Below are 17,303 nucleotides of genomic sequence, written 5' to 3' on the forward strand. Positions count from 1 at the left end.
GGAGGCAAGGACAGAGCCCACATCCAGGCCTGTTTCGAAAGGGGGACTTGGGAGTGTCCGGGGCGCCTGCTTGGCTCTTAGTCCTGGGTCTCGGCCAGCCCAGGGAAGTTGCTGATCTGTGATGTCCACAGGGGCCCCACCCTTGGAAGGACACTGATCCGACAGCTGGCAGCCAGTGAAAAGGGAGAAGCCGCCACCCTCTTACCCTCCTGAGCAAGCAGCCAATTCCTTGAGGCAGCCCCAGGAGAGGACACCCCATCCCAGGGCCCGTTCAAAGTGTCCCTCCCGCCACTGGTACCCAGCGCCTCCTGAGCAGACTTGGGCCCCAGGCTGGCCTCCAGCCAGAACAGCCGCCTTGCTCAGACCCTCCTCCTTGGTCCTCCTACCTGGGCTCTCAACTCTCAGACCAAAACGGGAGAACCCAGAGGGCCAAGAACCGCAGAGGCCAGGCATCACTCACAGCGCCATGGCCCAGGGCTCTCCTGGCCTGGGCTCACCCAGGGCTGGGGCAGGGGAGGCTGACCCTGAAATCAAGCTGATGGCTGCTGGCCTGTGCCTCCTGCTTCCCTAAGAAGCGCTTCTCTTGTGGGTGTAGTGAGTTTTGGGGGGAAGCATTTAAAGCAACCCTTTGATGCTTCTCCAGGAAAACTGCATTTATTTTTTTGTTACTTTTAGGAATTAACTTGCGGTTCCCAGCCCCTCCCTCTCTCCCGGAAAGGAGAGAAAGAGAAAGAATAAAGGGTCTGCATTGTCCCAGTGATTGGCACCTTCTGTGAATGAGGGGTCACCGCATCGGGGCTGTTCCTTTTCAAGCGCCCCCTTCTCCCCTGCACGCGGCATTCACGCTGGAACGTTCTTTCTTTCAAAGCTTCTGTCTTTCTCTCCCCCTTTGTATCTCTGCTTTCCTTCCCTTCACTTTCCTGCCTTTCATTCTCAGCACTCACCCGCTCCCTCGGGGACCGCCAGCTTCTCCTTCTCTTTTTTCATCCCTTTTCTTCTTCTTCTATTCAGTTCCTTTTCTTTTTTGCCCCCCTCCTTTTTTTTTAAATTCTTTTTTCCTTTTTAGTTTTGAATAGTGCTTCTGTTTTCAAGAACCGGGATGAGCAGAGAAGTCGGTTTATTTGAGGAAGGGAGAGTGTGGAGGTTTTAATCACACACCACCCCACCCCCGCCCCGTGTGCTCTAGATGTGTGAAAAAGAACCACCACGCAGGACACTGGCTCCCTCTGGGGTATCACTTTGAGAGGGAAGGGTGTTCTGAGAGGGAAGTGTCTCCGTCAGACAAGAGGGAGCTGTTCATCACAGGTCAGGCGGTTCTCGCTGAGAAACCCTGAATTGGTCACCAGGATGCAGACACAGCCCTGGGGATGGTCTCCCTTTCTGCCTGGCCCCAGAGTGGGCCTTAATGTGTGCGGAGGGAAGGACCTGAGGTGGGCGCAGAGCCGCTAGACCTCCCTTCTCTGTGGGAGCCTGGCCCCCCTGGCTGGGGGAGGGCTCGGGGAGGCCGTGGGCACCTTGGCCAGGGCTGAGCACGAGGAGAAAGGCCGAGTGGTTGCAGACAGCATCACAGGGTTTCTGGTTTGGCCCCGGGTGGTCCCGGCCTCGGGGTCGGCGGGGCGCCTCAGCTGGCCCTGGAGTCCTGCACAGGAGGCTGGAAACCTGGAATGGCAGAAAGGAGGGGTCTGGCCACAGTGGACTGCTCCAGGCAGCTGAGCAAGCCTTGGGGCTTAGACAGGTGTGACTGATGGAAGGCCTGACAGCTCCAGAGCGCTGCAGGGCCTGATGGAGTGTTGAAGCATGTGAAAGAGGGTTTCTCTTAGGGAACCCCCTGCAGGATAAGAAAGCAGAGGCCAAGGCCAGAGCCCGGCATCTCTAGGGAGGAGGAGACAGAGACTCAAGGGAAGCATGACTGGCTGGAGCCGCCGCTGCCGGTCAGGGCAGGGACCCAGCGCATCCCTGGAGGAAGGTGGAAGGACAAGCCAGTCCCACCAGGCACAGCAGTGGCCTGAGCAGGGCAGGACAGCGAGCAGGCTCACTGGAGGAGGAACATCAGAGAAGTGGATCTGAACGCCCCCGAAGGATGATTTATCCAGGAAACACGGTGAAGCACCTACTGTGTGCAAGTTCAGTGGGTGACATACCCTCAGGAGGAGGACAGCCTGGGGCTCCGAAGGGCTGGGCTGTGTCCTGCCTCTATGTCTGGGTGACTGAGATGGGGGAGCTGTGGGTGGGGATGGCAGACCCTGCCTCCGGGGACAGTAGGTTTGTGCTCCAGTGGAGGGATGGAGTTACCCAGCGAGCAGACAGCATCTCTTGCAGCGTCTCCCAGAGCCGAGATCCAGGGGCCAGGCCACAAAGGATACCACCGCCCCCCCTGGCCCTGCCCGCCTCTTAAGACTACCCTCTGCCAAACTCACACCTGCCAGGGCGAGTGGCTGCCCATCGGGTTTTTCCAGTTTGAGCAAGAACATCTCCTTACACCCCATTAAGGCTCCCACAGCACCTGGTCTGGAGATGAAAGGGGAGCCCGGGAAGGCAGCTTGCTCCTGGCAGAGGCAAGAAGGTGATCAGGCTTCAGAGACAGACAGGTTTCCTGGAGCCCCCAGCCACCCCCTTTTCCAGGGTGGCAGAGGGCCTGACGGTCAGTCCTCGCTTCAAGACCTGGCACAAGGAGCTGGCTCTTCTAGGAAGTCGCTTTGTGGCCCCAGGCCAATTCCCGGATGCTAATAATAGTAGCAAACAGGCTGCTGGTTTCACACTTTACATGTTTTCATTTCTGAGGGCAGGTCCTGTCGGCACCCAGCCCCACTTAGTCAGGAGCGAGTCGAGGGGATGGGAGGAAGCAGAGGTGGGATTTGAATTCAGGCCTTCAGATTCCAGAGTCTCAGCTCTAAACCAGCACTTCTCAGCCTGTCTTTAAATTACAGTAAATCTACATGCGAACAAGTTCCGTTTCGAGAGCGTGTTCCTTAAGTCCAGTTTGTTCGTGAATCCGACAGAGTTAGTCTGGGTACCCAACTAACACAATTGGCTGTATAGTGACGAGTGAGGAGAGTTAGTCACTCAGTCGTGTCCAGCTCTTTGCGACCCCATGGACTGTAGCCCTCCAGGCTCCTCTGTCCATAGAATTCTCCAGGCTAGAATACTGGAGTGGGTTGCCATTTCCTTCTCCAGGGGATCTTCCCGACCCAAGGTTCGAACCTGTATCTCTTGTGTCTCCTGCATTGGTGGGCGAATTCTTGACCACTAGTGCCACCTGGTAAGCCCCACACAGAGTACGTGGTATGCTATGCAGGCTGTGGTCAGCATTAAATTAGATAACGCTCTTAGATTTGGCGCAGGCTGGCACTGGAGTTCTCAGGACCGCCAGCCAGTCTGCTAACATCAGGATTATGCCACCAGTTGAACAAGAATAAGAACACTGCCTACACAGGTGCTGCCCATACAGACGGCTGCTCAGTCCGGGCAGGGAGGACCCAGTGGCATCGTGCCCGGAAATGGCTTTGTAAACCGTCAAGGGCTCTGCCTGGGCGAGCGGGTGTGCTTATTCGCTGCCCGGCCTGTGTTTCTGGGTCCCAAAAGAACTTGCTTCATCGTGCGCTTTGGCACTCAGATCTGGGGGTGTTCGGAGGAGGCCCCGCATGTTCCTGAACCAGGACCCTGAACAGTCCTGGCCACAATGCAGGAGGAAGTGTGGCCCGTGGCTCTGGCCCACACACGTGTGCGTGTGCGTGCGCATATGCGCGGTCTTCACCCAAGAAGCCTCCGGGACATTTTAGTTTCAAGGAATCGAGGGCAGCCTGGGGGACCTTAGACACTCCCCTTCACCCTGTGACCTGTTGGGGCTGTTTGCTGAGTGTGGGTCATCCCAGCTGGTAACATTGAGACTAAGAATGTGCCCAGTGGCCCCAGAAAGAGACACTATATTCTGGTGAGAGGAGAGTTGGGTGTTGTCATTCTTTTAGAAGCGTGTTCTCTTTAAAATTATCTGTTTATTTTTTGGGCTGTGCTGTGCGGCTTGAGGGATCTTAGTTTCCCCATCAGGGATCAAACCCAGGCTCCCTGCAGTGGAAGCACAGAGCACTAGCCACTGGACAGCCAGGGAATTCCCAGAAATTTGGTCTTTTGAGCCACCCCGATGAGTTGTGAAATTTTAGAAAAGAGAAAACATCTGGTGTCTGACAAGGGCTTCTCCAAGTACACCAGGAAAGGACTTCCCACCTCCCCAGGGCTTCATGGTACATCCCAAGAGACCCTCACCCCACCCCTGTCCAGCAACCCAGGGGCTCTTGTGTGGCTCAAAGCTGCAGCTGGAAACTTCCTTGAAGATGCTGGGTTCAGTTCCAGCATCTTTCCCCACATACCTGATTTGGTTACTTTTTGTCCCTCAAAATAGTAGCTGCTTTTTCCAAATGTTCATGCACTTACCACTCCTTTGTAGGTCTTACTGCAGATATATTTAGTGATATTAAGAAAGTATCGGGCTTCCCCAGTGGCTCAGCGGTAGAGAATCTGCCTGCAATGCGCGAGATGTGGGTTCAATCCCTGGGAAGATCCCCTGGAGAAGAGAATGGCAACCCACTCCAATGTTCTTCCCTGGAGAATCCCATGGACAGAGGAGCCTGGCGGGCTAGAGTGCGTAGAGGTCACAGAGTCGGACACGATTGAATGACTGAACTCAAAAGAAAATATCAAATATTTGGGGGCTGCGAGTGAATCCCATAGTGTGTTTATATATATTGCAAGGGTAAAGCAGAGAATTTCCTTTCATCAGATGATAGCACCTGTGCCAGGTACTTTCACTCACATGCTCTCAGCCGTCTTGTAGGAAAGGCAGCCGTCCCTCCCGTTTGCACTTAAGGAAACTGAGGGTCTGAGAGATGAAGCAACTTGCCCCACGGGCTCACAACCAGGAAGTGGCCTGGCTCACTCCAGGCCCTCCTGCCGCCCTCGGTCGTCACCACGGCCCTCTCTGAGGAACCTCAATGCCACAGGCTGTCCCCACAGCAGGTGGTGTGCAGAGGAAACCCTCAAGTCCACCGCAAACACCTCTGGTGAAGGCCAGACGTTTGGTTGGTTTATAATAGTCGCCTCCACTAAACTCATTTGGCCTTTGCATCACGTACCACATGCATTTGAATTTTAGCACCTGGGGACAGGTGGTCCACAGCTTAGCACTCTGGCAGGTGAGGTTTTCTAAAGCAGGGGTCCTCACCCTGCAGGACCTAATGCCTGATGGTCTGAGGTGGAGCTGATGTGATGATAATAATAAAGTACATGGTAAATGTAATGCACTTGAATTGTCCAGAAACCAACCACGCCCCCGCCCTACCCCACCCTGCACGAAACCAGTTCCTGGTGCCAAAGATGGGGACTGTTGCTCTGAAGGGCCTCAGTGTCATCCTTTATGATCCAGATCAGAGGAAACTGGCATGCACTCTGGGCTGAGCCGGCCACCCTGGCCACCTTCTCCTCTGATGTCTGTGGACCCGCCTGCCCTCCGGCCAGGCCACCCCAGAGGTTTCTGGTCTCTGCCCTCTGGTCCTCCTCCCACCTCTCCTCCCTCAGGTGAGAGGTTCCCCAGCCCCGACTAGTCCTGGGAGCGTACAGACCCCTCGGGGACTGGCTGCCTCACCCCTGTCCTGGGGCTCCAGCCTCTTTCCCCTGCTTTCTGTCCGCAGTCTGCCCTGAACTTCTCATCTCACGTCTGCGTGTCTCGGGGTTGCCCCCTGGCCCCACCTTTATCCTCCTGGCTGGACTGCAGGCATCCCCCCCTCACGTGGGTTCTGACCCACGACTCACCACGTGACAGTGCGGGTCGTGAGGTGACTAAGGAGAGAGCTGGCACGGCACTGCCGCTGATGATGACTTGCGTGGACAGCCGCGTGCGTCTCCTGTCTGTGTGTGTACACTCTTGGGCTGAATGTTTCCCCAGCTGTCCCTCCCCTCCGGAGATACATGGAGGCATTACGTGAATGAGAGAGGCATTCTTTACTCCTCTCCTGGCATAAATCCGGTCTCGACTTGGGTGTGTGGGTGACTGCAAAATCAATGTTGATTGCAGCACCGGTGGACGCTGCCAGGGACGCCGCTGGGCTGGAGGCCCGGGATGAGTCACGCCGGCTGCCGTGAGCGAGGGGAGGGCTCTGCAGCCAGGCCACCCTCCTCGGCCGTCCTCGGCCCTCGGCACATTCTCTGCCTGCTGCTCTTCTGCCATTTTCCCTTCCCTTCATCTCTTGCTGCAGCAGATGGGGAGGTGGGTGGGGGCTTCTGAGCACGGTTCTCTTCTTCCTAGACTGTCCCAGCCCCTCTCTTGTATACTGCCCCCGCCGTAGATCATGCTCACTGGACCGATGGGCTCAGCTCTGGGAAGTGGAAACTGAGATCCTGTGTCACAGATGAGGGGCCTGAGGCTCCCCCGAACCAATATATAAGGGGGTGAAGCCGGACCCCAGAGCCAGTGGAGTCTCCATTGACTCCCAAAGTGCCCATTGACTTGGAAGAATCTTCCTGACACCTTTAAAAAAAAAAAAAGCAAAGTCACTTTGTCTTTTTGTGGCACCCCATGCCTTTTGTGCTTTTGTCCTCTTCTGCTTTGTGCTTCTTCGTCTTATCTCTGAAACCAAAATGTGAGGTCCCCGAAAATGGGGTCTGTGTTTCCCACCAGCCGCCATTACCAGCCTGGCCCAGGCCGTGGATGAGGAATAGAATGATGATAGCAGCAACAGCTCCTGGCAATCGAGTCCTTACTGTGTGCGACCAGTCTTGTTATCAAACACGGCACAGGCAGGCTGACTGTACTGCCCACTTTATGTAAGGAGCTCAAACATTTGCACGTGTTGGTCTCCACCGGGGGCCTGGAGCCCATCCCCCACGGATACCTGTATTTCCCTTCTTTCCTTTGCCTTAAAGAACACTTAAGGGACTCCCCTGGTGGTCCAGTGGCTAAGACTTCTGCCCTCCCAGTGCGGGGGCTTGGGTTCTATCCCTGGTCAGGGAACTAGCGCCCATACACAGCAGCTGACCCCACAGGCCACAACTAAGACCTAGCATAGCCAAAATAAAAAATTTTTAAAGCACTTAAGTTAGACTCAAGAATGAAACCCAAGCTTCACTTACTCCTCTCGTGTGTATCCTAGATGAGGTGAGTTGGGTGAGTTACTCCTTTATACCTTGGTTGCCTCCTCTGTAACGTGGGTTTGTTTGAAGATGTCACGCTTGGGACTTCTCTGGCCTTCCATTCATTAAGACTCTACACTTCCAATTCAGGGCCAGGGAACTAAGGGCCCACATGCAGCATGGTGTGGCCAAAGGGAAAAGAAAAAAGGGAGTCATGCTTTCTGCCCGTGATCTCATCAGGCAAAAAAAGCCTGCCCTGAAGGAAGGGCTCAGTGTGTGGTGGATCGTTTTCATGTCACTATTCCTTGTCTTACAACAAGGAAACCAAGTCCCAGGGAGGTTGAGGAACTTGCCCAAGGTCACCTAGCTCATCTGTGGCAGAGATGGGGGTGCAGGCTGGGCCTGCCAGACCAAGAGCCGGGTTCCTCTCCCCTCTGTGTGCCAGTCACGTAAGTCGTGTCCACTCCCTGTGACGCTATGAACTGTACCCCACCAGGCTCCTGTGTCTGTGGGATTCTCCAGGGAAGAATACTGGAGTGGGCAGGTATTCCTTTTTCATGGGGATCTTCCTGACCCAGCGATCGAACTCTGGTCTCCTGGATTGCAGGCGGACTCTAGCGGCTGAGCCACTGACTGGGGAAGAAGTCTTGAGGGGCTGTCCTTCTATGCCTCCCCTCCCCGTCTGCTGCTGCCCATCTCTTCCTCCTTGGCCCTGCTCCTGGTTTTCCTGATGTGCTCAGCCCGCCTTTTAGGGGAGAAACAGAGAGGTCATGTCATTGACACCTCCTTGGGCTTGGCAGGCCTGGATCACTGGGCCTTGCTGCGTCCTGAGGCCGGGCCTTGCCAGCTGCTCACACAGGGCAGGCGGGAGCTACTCCGGAAGGGCCTTTGAGCCCCAGAACTTCGTGGCCACCAATACTTCCTCCCTGGCCCACAACACAGCTCAGCTTCAGCAGGCACTCAAGCTGCCTGTGGACTCCGGAAGGGGTCCAGGGCCCCTTTCTTCTCCATGTGGCTCTGGTTTCCCAGGGGACTTGATAGCATTTTCCACCAGCTCCCGTGTTTTCTCTGTCACTTTGAGACACTGGGGCCCGGCTATGATCGGCTTGCTTTGTTTTAGGTGGTAAATCTGTTTCTCTTGTGTTGAAGGCAGGGACTGGGGTGTCTGGGCCGGGAGTCACATGACCTTTCCCTCCCCGGAACACAGGAAGAAGAAAAGAAAAAGGGACATGATTGTAACCTGCTCAGATCGCACCTTCACCTCCTACTGGCTTGGTGACTTGGATAAGTAACAGGTTTTCCCAAGCCTCAGCTCGCTCATCTGTAAAATGAAAATAAAGATGCCTATCTCCCTGTGGTGGCTAGGATTGCGCACCTGGAAGGTAGTATTAGCTCAACTAATGGCAGCTAAAAAGAAGTTGGAAAAAACTGACAACCCTTACTTCTGTCTTCAGCTGTGGAGACAGGACTGCGCTGGCGGTCCAGTGGCTGAGATTCTGTGCTTCCACTGTAGGGGCCACGTGTTCGATCCCTGCATGCCGCTCGGCATGGTCAAAAAAACTGCAGAGTCGGAGATGTGCGCCAGAGAGTCCCCACCAGTCGGTGCCGCCTTTGCTCAGAAGCCATTTAGGATCAGGAGGAAGAGTGAATTATGAAGAGTGGTTGTGAATCTCACTGTCGTGTTTGGAGTGAGGGGAGCTGGGTACCTCAGTATCGCTGTGGGCCCCAGACTGGGACAGGCCCTGTGTCTCATGCATATGTGCACACGAGGCAAGGTGGGGCCTGGAGGAGGTGTGGGACGTCGGGCAGCGTATGTGTGGACTTTTCCTGAACTGCAGTGATTTCCTGCTGGCACAGGGATGCAAAGGGATGCTGGGCCCAGCTTAACCTTGAGTCTGGGTCCAGCCTTGTTCTCTTCTGAAGGGGCCTCTGGTGCCTCCCCTAACCTGACCTCAGAGAAGCAGGGCCAAGCCCCCTAGGGTGCCCCTTCTCCCAGTGAGCCCTCGTCCCCTGGACACCCCCCACCTGTGTTTACTTCCTCCCTGTGGTTGCGTGGGCGCTCAGTCGTGCCTGACTCTTTGCGACCGCATGGACTATAGCCCGCTAGGCTCCTCTGTCCATGGGATTTTCCAGGCAAGGATACTGGAGTGAGTTGCCATTTCTTTCTCCAGGGTCAGTAGAGGGTCTGCATGGTGGCAAAGCAGGGGGTCCAATCTGGGATCTGTCTGACTCTAGCCCTTGGAAAGAAAGATGGCTGGAGCTGATGAAATAGGGTTTCTTTTTTCTCCTTTCTTCTTCTTCCCTCCTCCCTCCCTTTCTCACTCCCTCCCTCCCCTCTTCCCTCTCTCTCTCTTTCTTTTTAGCAAGGGATAAATAAATGTCGCCCTGAGATGACAAGAGAATATTGAAAGAGATAAAACGGCAAGTAAAAGGGACTAGAGACCAGAAGCAAAGGACGAAGGGGGATTTGGGCTATATACCGCAATGAGGGGAGAGATGAAAGAGGAAAGAAAGAGATGGGAACACAGGACCGAGTGGCAGAGCAGAGGATGGGGTTGCCACGGAAACAGAAGGAGGGAGAGGAAGACGGATGGAGAAGGCTGAGGGCTCAGTGCGGGAGGGGCCTGAGACAAGGCTGGGGAGGAGGAAGGGAAGCCAGGAGGGGCTCCCAGGTCCTAATCGGGCCCCAGTGTGGAGAAACTGAGGTTGGCAAGGAAATAAGAGCCAACCCAGAAAGCTCATCCCCACCCAGAGGTAGCAGGGTGGAGAGAGCTGGGCCTGGGCCCTGGGGCTGCCCTGCCCTGCAGCTGGGGTCTGCCCTGCCCTACCCATCAGGGACTGCCTCTCTTTAAGCCTCAGTTTCCACAGCTGTAAAATGGAAATGGTTCTCCTTCCCACAAGGGCTGCTTGGAAGCCTGGAAACTGCACGCGCTCATCACAGGACCTGACAAAGGTCAAGCCCAATAAAGGCTCCCGATGTTCCTTCAGCTGTGATTCTTATCTTTGTCCGTGAACTTGTGAGCCCAAGTTTTGTTTGTTTTTCCCTGTTACATTACGCTGGTGATCTTTGGGTCCAGATGAGTGTCCTTGTTTCAAGAATAGACTTGCTTTTTGCTTCTGGAATTGGAGAAAAGACACAGAGCCTTGCAGAAACATGAAGCCTGCATTCCTTCTCCTGGGAAAAGAGACTAGTCCTGGAGCTCAGGGAAAAGAAGCACAGACCTGGGGGTGTCCACCTGGGGCTCGGCAAGGGGCTCTCTCTTTTTTTTTTTTTCTTCACACTTGAAATGGATATTCTCGAAAGGTGCAGTGATCCGTTCTAGATGTGTGCTCTGCGAGGATTGCACCAGGGGCGCACGGACATGCTCTCTGCCCTCTCGTAGTCTGTGATCTAACTGGGGCACCAGACATTGAGCAAATGATTACACAATTAGACCTGTCCTTAAAAATTGTGGTAAAGTCCAGGAAAGAAAAGTAGTAAACTTGTAACCACTTAGAACTTGGGGGACCAGACCTGGCTGGGGAGAAGGGTGGGCAGGGAAGGTTCCTGAGGAAGTGATGCCTGAGTTGAAGGCTGGAGGCTGAGGGACAAGAGAGTATTCAAGACCCCGGGAAAGGAAAGGCCACATGGCTGGAGGGTGATGACAAAGGGGACAAGCAGTGCTATGAAGTTCCCACATAAGCAAGGGCCAATAGAGCAAGTTCTTATAGGTCTTCAGTGATATGTCTGGACTTGATGCAGCCAACAGCCTGGTGGGGGGCCTGAGTGTGTGGGGCGATGCCGTGTTTGCTGTGGATGGAAATGCACTGGGAATCGAGAGCTCTCAGTTTGGTGCCCATTGTGGGGTGGGAGCCTTGGGGCCTCAGTTTCCACATCTGTCAAATGACAGCATTGGACAGGAGTGTCCCCAAAGGCCCTTCCAACCCTACTGATGAAGATTCCAAGACCAGCCTCGAAGATGAGAGGTCTTCAGCGAGGCTACTTTCCGGCTGCGGGAGAACTCAGCTTGCTTTCTTTGTGGCAAGCAAGGCATTAGGCCGGAGCAACCCTAGCCCATGGCCTTCTAGGGCCCCAGTGACTTGGGATCAGAGGCACACGTCACCCCTGTACCCGAGGAGGATGCCGTGTGCTTTGTATGCAGCTCTGTAAGCAGCTTTGTTTGTTTCTGGCAGTTAATTAGATGCCCTGTTATTTTGGGCTCATTTCTAGAAGGGCTTCCAGGTGGCTCAGTGGTAAAGAATCTGCCTGCCAGTGCAGGAGATGCAGAAGACAGGGATTGGAGCCCCGGGTCAGGAAAAATCCCTAGAGGAGGGCATAGCAACCAAGAATACGCCAGTATTCTTCCCTGGAAGATCCCATGGACAGAGGAGCCTGGCGGGCTACAGTCCATGGAGTCGCAAAGAGTCACAGGCACGCTCTACAAGAATCAGGAACCCACTCAGTTTTCCTCAGGACAAGAGGGTGACTGAGGGTCCCCAGGCTGGCGGCAGGGACTGGCCCCTTTCAGGAACCAGGACTCCCCAGGAGTGCATGGCCTTGCTTCTCCGGACATGCTCACCCCCTCTTCCTCGGAGGGCTGGCTCCAGCTGGCTTAGTGTCACTGCTCCTGAGTTTTGGCCTTATTCCGCCTCACATGCGCATTTGTATATGAGGAGTTTGCTTGAGAGTGTAAGGCTTGATGCGTAGCTGTGCTTCCAAGAGGGGAACCTCCATGGCCTAAGTCCATCTGGGCCGTGAGAAGAAGCAGACTGGTGGTCTCGGCTCCTGTATGAACCACCTGTGGTGGGGGGTCGGCATGGGTGTGCTGTGCACGGGACCCCTCAGAGTGAGGAGGAAGGGCCCATCAGGTGCAGGCGTCACAACATCCATGGGAGGGCACTCTTCATTCACCCTCAGGCCCAGGTCATGTGAGTGCTCATCAGCTCTTACTAATTCATTTTGAGAATCAGAATGTATTGGGAAGATTTGGAGAAACGTGATATCCAGGCCCCAGAAGCAGAGATTCTGGTTTAACTGGCACAGGCACCGGTGCTCTCATCAGGCAGTGCCAATTGGATCTTGTGAAGCCAGGACCTCTGCCCTTGGAAGAGTTTGAATTGAGAGAGGGCCCAAGATTGTGCCTGGAGAATCCCATGGACAGAGGAGCCTGGTGGGCTACAGTCCATGGGGTCTCAAAGCGTCGGACACGACTGAGTGGACTAACGCTTCTGGGGCTTCTCAGGTCACACTAATGGTAAAGAACCTGCCTTCCAGTGCAGGAGATGTAAGAGATACAGTTTTGATCCCTGGGTTGGGAAGATCCCCTGGAGAAGGAAATGGCAACCCACTCCAGTATTCTTGCCTGGAGAATCCCATGGACAGAGGAGCCTGGTGTCTTTCTCTCCGGACAGTCCCCTGCAGTCACCCTCCTACAGGGTGGACCTTTGGTGGGGGAGAGGGCCCATCAACAGATACAATTGTGAATCGCGACAACTGTATCAGAGTTCTCTAGAGAAACAGAACCAGCAGGATATATACACAGAGAGAGAGAGATTTATTTTAAGGAATTGGCTCATGCGGTTGTGGAGGCTGGCAAGTCCAAAATCTGCAGGGCAGGCTGGCAGGCTGGAGACCCAGGCAGGATTTCTGTGATATGCAATCCCCTTCTTCTCTGGGGAAACTTTGAGGGTTTTTTCCTGAAAACTTCAACTGATTAGATGAGAGCTGCCCATATTAAGGAGGGTAATCTGCCTTACTTAAAGTCAGCTGATTGTAGATGTTCATCACATCAACCATGACATCACAACATCAGAAGATCCAGATTGCTATTTGACCAAACAACTGGGCACCCAGCCTAGACACAGGTAAAATTAACCTGATGTTTCCAGGCTGTGGAAGAGGCCTTTGCCCTGCCCCCAGGCAGAGGAGTATCTCCTGGGAGGCCATGCCTGCTTGTGTGCCGTGTGGGCTGCATCATGTCCAACTCTTTGTGACCCTGTAGACTGTAGCCCACCGGGCTCCTCTTTCCAGGGAATTCTCCAGGCAGGAATACTGGAGCGGGTTGCCATTTTCTTCTCCAGGGGATCTTCCTGACCCAGGGATTGAACTTGAGTCTCTCATGCCTCTTGCATTGGCAAGTGGATTTTTTTTTTCCTTTTTCTTTTTTTTAGCCAGTGAGCCACCTAGGAAGCCTGATTCCTAAAGAAAGAAGGGGTATTCACCCAGTGGGAGGGAAGGAGCAAGTCCTGCCAGGGGAGTCAGCCCGTGCGAAGGCCCTGAGGTAGGAAACAGCACTGTGCGTGTGTGTGTGCGTGTGTGTGTGTGTGTGCGTGTTGTGTGTAAGATGCAGACATACAGGAAGCTTTAAAAGAGGGTCAGGTAGATTTTGGCTGAAGATGGGCTTCTGGGCTTCACCAGCATCTCACTGTGTAACTTTGGACCAGTCCTTTCCCCTCATCGGGCCCTCCTGTGTTGGGTTGGTGGCCCTGTATTGGTGGCCCAGCCACTCTGACCTCTGGAGCCAGAGCTTAGCAAATCTGTCCAAGGAAAAAGGGGAAGCTGAGGCAGAGAGAGACTCCTGTAAGGAAGAGCCTCGGACACTTCCCCCTGGGCCACCCCACCCCAACCCCAGCCGCCTCGTCAGCTCCAGAGTCCAATGAGACCTTGTGGGCTGGACAGAAGTGAGACTGCGGCAAGGAGCCCTGAGGTTTGCACAAACCTCCAGCCTGTACTTTTGCTTCCTTTTCCTTTCATGGGATGTGAGCAGGGTTTACCCTTAAGAAGGGGACAGCAGAGGAAACAAAAAGGGTGGTTTTGCTCTAAGTTGAAGTCCCATGAGTGGCTTTTTTTTTTTTTTTTTTAAACAGTGGTTTTCATACCTGACACTCCCTACCCGCCTCCCTGGGCACAGACACTGGTCCTGTCCCTGGCACTCAGAGTTCAGCCTCAGGATCCAGCGGCTATTCTGTGGGGGACCTGTACCCACCTGAGCCCAGTGCTTCACCTCCCAAAGTTCCTGGTGCCTCAGGTTTTAGACTGAGCTTGCTCAGAGCAGCTGCCCCTGGTGTGGGAACTTATGCTTCTTACCATATCCTTGGACTTCCCAGGTGGCACAGTGGTGAAGAACCCTTCTGCCAATGCAGGAGACCCAGGTTCAGTCTGTGGGTCAGGAAGATCCCCTGGAGAAGGGAATGGCAACCCACTCCAGTATTCTTGCCTGGGAAATTCCATGAACAGAGGAGCCTGGCAGGCTGCAGTCCATGGGTCGCACAGAGTCGGACACCACTTAGGAACTGAACAACAACAGCAACAACTATATCTTTACAACCGAGAATGGCACCCAGCGCCTGGCCGGTGTGTTGAGTCAGTGATTCAGCTGCAGTACCGAAGGGATGAACCTGTCTCCCCAGCAGGAGCCCAGGGCTCTGTGGGGCCTGTGTCAGGGAGCAGACCCTCAAAAGTCATCCTGAGGGTAATAGATCACAGGGTACTGAGTGACGTCCCAAGACTGGGCAAAAGCCCCGGAGCATTCCTGTGTCTTCAGTTGGTTTTTGAGGTGTCCTGGTGGCAAGAGTGAGGCAAAGAATAGCCAGATGGTCACAAAGTCTTGTTGGTTCTTCCTTTTCAAATGACTCCTGTATTGCCAGCCCCAAGCAAGACCAGGCCTCAACTGCTCTGCCCCACTGTCTGGTTCCCAGGAACATTGGTGGCCCTGAGCTCCGTGACCCTCCCCTGGTGCATGAAGGTGGGGGTCTCCATGAGAGGAAAGGAGCTTTTAAAGCAGCGTGGCTGAGAAGTGGGCTCCCGTCTTGGGGAGGGGACCCCAGAAGGCAGGCAGGTAAGCCAAGGATTAACCCGCCCTCAAGGTTCCAAGAAGCTGCTTGTGGCCATTTTACAGATGAGGAAACTGAGGCCCCGAGGGACCGGGTGACTTTGTCCAGGGTCACCGAGCAAGTCACTCATTAATGCATTTGACAAGCTTGTGTCAGTGTTTTACAGGGACCTTAGCACAGCAATAGATGAAGCAGCAGTGAGAGCTCTGGGGGCCCTGCTGGGGCCCTGCCGGGGCTGGGGAGGCCTCCTGCTGGGCCTCCGGAAATGAGATTGTGTCTTTCCCCAGGGGCTGGCCTGGGAGGGGGTGATGCTAAGCCCTGGGAAATAGGACAGCCCTGGGCTTCTGGTGTCACTGGCACAGTCCCCTCCCCCTCTGCAAGCGCCTCCTTCCCCGCCCCTCCCCTGCTTTTGTTTCTTGGCCTCCACAGCCTCTCCCTCCTTCCCTCTCTCTCTCTCCCCCTCTCTCTGCTGTGGCCCCCCTCCCCGCAATTCCCCTTGCAGGTCTTCACACTACAATTAAGCAGTGATTCTATTTCCTCTGTCTCCCTGCCTTTTCCATTCCCTTTCTCTCCACCCCGGGGACCAGGGTGTCCTGGTAGGAGGCTGAGCCGCATCCCCTCCCCTGGTGGCCCTTCATCTCACAGCCCAGGCAGTGCGGAGCCCAGGGCGGTCTGAGTTCCCCTTTCTCTGGGACACTGTAGAGAGCTTTTGTTCTGAGCCCACAGCACAAGGGCTGGGAGAGAGGCCTTGCCCTGAGAAGCCACGTGCCGCAAGAGGGCCCAGGCTGATGACAAGAGGGGCCCTGCGGTGTGGGGACCCTGCCCTGGCGCATGGGTGGGGTGCACCTCCTGCCCTGGGCAGCCCGTGCCAGGATGTTAAAACAGGAGGGCTGTGACCTGTGAGAAGGAGCTGGGGCAGGGGAAGCACAAAAAGATGGCCCAGGAGGAGGAGGAGTGATGGCACCCGCGTTGCGAAGCCCCCAGCTTCCCAACCCCGGCCCCATATGCGATAGGCGGACAAACACGCAGATGCAGGAGAATTCAATTCCCTCTCTCTTCTTTCTCTGGGCCTCTGTCTCAACAAACACAGCTCCTCCTACACACACACACACACACACAGACACACACACACACAGCCTGCCTGGCTGCCCCAGTGAACACTCAGCCCCTTCAGCCTGTGTTTACAGAGTGATATGTGTCGGTTAAGCAGGGGCCTGACCGGCAGGTACGTCAATCAAGGCTCCCAGAAAGAAGTGCTTTCTGAGTGGATACCCAAGGAGAGAGGGGCTCTGGCTGCCTGGAAGGGCAGCCCAGTCCAGCTGGAGCCTTGGACCAGCCAGACAGGAGCAGGTCCTGGGTCTGCCCGTGCGTTCCTGCTGGCTCACGGGAGCTTGAGGAGGGAGGGCTCAGAGCCAAGAGGTGACCTCCCAGGTTGCACAGATGGCGGGGCGGAGCTGCAGGTACCGAGCCTGGATGGGCCCAGGTGCTGACCCAGTGCCGCCCTCGCTGCCGGGGCACTGTTTTGTCTTCTAGTTCCCCAACCAGGGATCAAACCCATGCCGCCTTCATTGGAAGCACAGTCTTCAGTACTGGACTGCCAGGGAAGTCCCTGCCAGGGCACTCTTGAGCTTGCTAGTTACACCTCGAATTCCCAGGCTGTGGAGTGTGGTGCCCGCTACTGCCCACCCCCATGGGGTTGATTTTGGGATTAAAAGGCTTGCCTAGGACTTGCTGAGCACTCAGTCACCATGTTTGTGGTTAGTTGTTGGCGGTTCTGTGTCCCCACACTTGGGCACAAACCCCTCGAGAGCAAGGGCTGTGGGCAGGTCCCCTTCTACACCCAGGCACGGGCTGTAGTCCTCAGCCCCAGAGTAAAGCACCAGCCTGTCCCTGTGGGAGGGGGATGCACGGTGGCCAGGGGCAGGTTCAGCTTGCATCTGGGTTCCTGGTGTGAGCCTTGGGAGTGGCCCTTTTGCTCTTAGAAGGTCCTCCTAACAGGGCTGGAATGTTACATGACCACCCTCCCTGTCAGGGGCCGCCCCAGACGTGCTTCCATAGGCAGGCGCTCATCTGCCAATGAGTGTGTGTGTGCTCAATCATGTCCGACTCTGCGAGCCCGTGGACTGTAGCCCTCCAGTCTTCTCTATCCATGGATTTTCCAGGCAAGAATATGGAGTGAGTTGTCATTTCCTCTTCCAAGGGATCTTCCTGACCCAGGGATCAAACCCACGTCTCCTGCTTTGGCAGGCAGGTTCTTTACCACTTGCACCACCTGAGAAGCCCTCATCTGCCAATAGAGTGATGTGTTATGGGTTTCTTTGTTCCCATTCCCTTCAGGTGCTAGAAGAGGGGTGCTGCCAAGGACTGGGGCC

This window comes from Capricornis sumatraensis, chromosome 19, assembly GCF_032405125.1.
Source record: "Capricornis sumatraensis isolate serow.1 chromosome 19, serow.2, whole genome shotgun sequence".
NCBI lineage: Eukaryota > Metazoa > Chordata > Mammalia > Artiodactyla > Bovidae > Capricornis > Capricornis sumatraensis.